The sequence below is a fragment of the Falco biarmicus genome, chromosome Z, assembly GCF_023638135.1.
Source record: "Falco biarmicus isolate bFalBia1 chromosome Z, bFalBia1.pri, whole genome shotgun sequence".
NCBI lineage: Eukaryota > Metazoa > Chordata > Aves > Falconiformes > Falconidae > Falco > Falco biarmicus.
In genome coordinates this window covers 11,979,877-11,983,152 of record NC_079311.1, presented here as the reverse complement: position 1 = coordinate 11,983,152, position 3,276 = coordinate 11,979,877, and positions in this window count along the sequence as shown.

Genomic DNA, 3,276 nt, shown 5'->3' with positions numbered 1-3,276 from the left:
ATTCTTGGGTTGAACTGATCCCCCAACAGCTGTGACTAATTCTAGCTGTTGAGGACAAGTTAGACAAACCCTGAAGTTTTGTATGGTAATAGATAAGTCACTCTGCAGAACTGTAAAAAGTTTAAATACTCTTCAGGTTTGTCTAAATAATAACATGGAAGAGAGAGAGGATGGCAGTGTATAGAATGGCAATAATTTCAAGCTTAATCCAGTTCTGGGTCTGAAAATGCATGAAGTAAAGTTTCTAACTAATTTTCAGATTATACTGCATTGGTCTACTACTTGGATATGCAGAGAGAATGCACAAGTTTAAATATAAAGGTGTTTTCTTAGCTCTTCAAACAAACTCAATTTCATGACACAGCTACCCCGTAACAGTGCTCATGTCTGGGCAGATAAGAACTTCCCCTAGGAAAGTCATCTCCACCTTCATGTTGACTGTGAAGAAGGCCTGTATGATTCCTTAGTGTTGTAGAACCGCACTGTATCTCACATCGGTGATTTGGGATGTGCTTTAAGACAACCCCGCAGAACCGAGCCCCACTGGCTTTGTGTATCCTGTAGATTCTGAGCGTTTGAAGTCAGACTGCTCTAAAGGCTACCTCTTCTGCACTGCACAAACAATTTTCCATTGCCAACTATTAGACAATTGAATAAGTGATAATTGTTATGGTTAGATGCCCCAAGTTCTGCTTTCACCGCTTGTCTGATCCTTAAGAGTTTGAACCTTTCAGTAAGGAAGCAAGGTTTAATGAAGCACTTTGGGCCGGTTTAGACACTGCCGTGTTTGTGTTTAGAAGACTGATTACCTCTTTCACATAGAAAGTTGCAGTTGACTATTGCAAATCTTTGCTGAAAATGTTTTTTTTGTAGCAGTTTCTACTGAAAGCTGGCTCTGTTTTCAGTTAAGTCCTATGTGCAGATCAGTGTCCAGTTCTCCCTTCAAATTGTCTTGTTCAGCTACAGGTAAACCAGCAGGTCTTGTGGATCCTAAGGCTTTGTCACTGTTCAGCTATAACCTTGCAAGGTTATGTCCAGTGTGTTTCCTTTTCAAAAGCAGTTTTAGTGTCTTGTAAACATTTACTAACTGTGCTGAAGCCCTGCAGGCTGTATATGGAAAGAAGTGCATCAGTAGGCTTTTCAGTGGAAGGATGCTTCTGATGCTTGTCTCAACACTTAGCCCAGGTTAAAAGTTTACCAGCTTATTCCTGTAAATTAAGACTAAAAAAAGAAAAGTAGTGTCTCTAATACTCTCCAAGACAGCTTTTGGAATGCTTTATTTTTTTAAATGCCCATCAGATAAAGAGTGGGATGCTACTTATGTGTGGTTCCTGCTTCTGGGGAGAATATGCATCCTCTGCTTGATCTTACTTGGCTCCAAGTATTTTTGCCTAAATGATTGATCAAGAGGTGCAAACCAGGCAGCTCGCAATGGAAGCTTGCAGCTTGCTGCTTGTTTCAGTCCCGTCCCTCCACATGTCCCCCCAGCGCTCTTTCCCTGTTGCTGGCAGGAGGTGCCTTAGCCAAACCCATATGCTAACTGGAACTGATGGCCATTTTATTATGTGGCCAGCTTGTGGGTGGATAGGAGAGGTCAGGGTCGTGTGCCTGTGCAGGAAGCCAGTAAGGTCACTGGGAGCATGAAACAGGAGCTGTCAAAAATTTCTTCACTGGGCTTTGAAATGAGGGGAGTTACTGTTCTTGACTTGGGCTTTGCATCCTCTGCGCCTGTGTTAAACTTCGGTCAGCTCACAGGGTTTTGGTGAGCTCGAATCTAAAGCTCTGCTAGGCTTCCCCCTTGCCCTTCCTGTATGATGAGTAGCTTTTCCTCCTTTGAGGCTTGCCTGTTGCCTGAAGGAGTATTTTATATATATATATATATATATATATTCCACAGTAACTTATCTTTGGTGGCAGTGGCTCCTTCCTTTTCTCTGATACCAAAATATTGGGGGGAGGTGCAGAGACAAGGGAAGATTTGTATGGTATGCATGTCAAATGCAGTAACACATTCAAAAGACTCCCTGACCTTGTGGAAACGAGAAAATACGGAGAAACTATTGAAGCCGTTGGGGGATTCTGTCAGTATGTATAATTAAGCTTATTTTTCTACTTGCACATACATACAATTATAGATACAAATTTATATGTGCATACATTTTTATATATGAACTTTTATATAAAAAATATATATGTACTATTACCAAAATAAAATCTTCAAGAAGCCTTGACTTTTTTGACAAGCCTGTTCTTTCCTGTAGGTGCACCAGACAGGTAAAATAATGTTTTTCTAATATAAAAAGCCAGCAGCTCAAAGTTAAATAAATCATGAGCCACTGGGACTGGTATTGAGTTTCGTTTCATCTCTCAGCAGACAGAGGAAAGCTCAGAAAAATACCAGGGTGGCGCTTTTTTTTTTTTTTTTCTTCTTCCCCCTAGACTCCTTTACTAAAACTTGAACAATGTTTTACTTATTTAGCCTTTTGGGTCATCTCAATAACTCTCCACGGAGGGGTGCTTCCTTAGCTGGCAGCCCCCCAAAAGCTAAGCAAGACAAGGCATAGATTTTTGTCACCTTGACTCCTTTCTATTCAGTTTCACTGGCTTCTGCGCTTCCCTCTTGGGACAACTGTTTTGCCCTGAAGGTCTTTGTAACAGGAGTTTTTCCCCCTAGGACAGAAACGTGCAGGAGGGGGAGCAGAAACAGGGAGCGAACTGTAGTGAATGCAGGTTAAATTTGTCTGTCACTAGTGCTCCAGAGTGAAGGAATATGGGTATGTCGGGGTACTTCCGCAGTATGTTGGGTAATAACAAAGAATAACACAGAGGTGAAACCTTAGAAAGGTTTTTAAGGGTTCTTGCCTAGAGGCGGACACCTCCAAGATGTTTCTCAAAGCTAGCTCTCTAGAATAAGCCTGTTTCCTGTGAATGACATGGGGCTTTCAGCAGGATCTGCTCTAGGGGTTATGTAGGGTGGCTAGCAAAGGAGGAAAGCAAGACAGCAGGGCTTGCTGCCCACCCTGCAGTTGAGTAGCAAGATGAGAGAACTTGCAGCTGTTGTCTCCTGGTTACAGACCAGTTGGAGACCTTTTCATTTTGGTTCCCCATGTCTTGGGAGTGTTCACTGGCATGCAGACTCCGGCAGATGACTTGTAGGATAAGGATGGTGTGTCACTGTTGGCACCTTGGCTGAATGGGGAGGGAGCTACAGCTGGAGCAGACAGATCTGGACGTTCCCCAAGTCTAGGAGTGTCTGCAGCTTTGAGATGGCGTTTA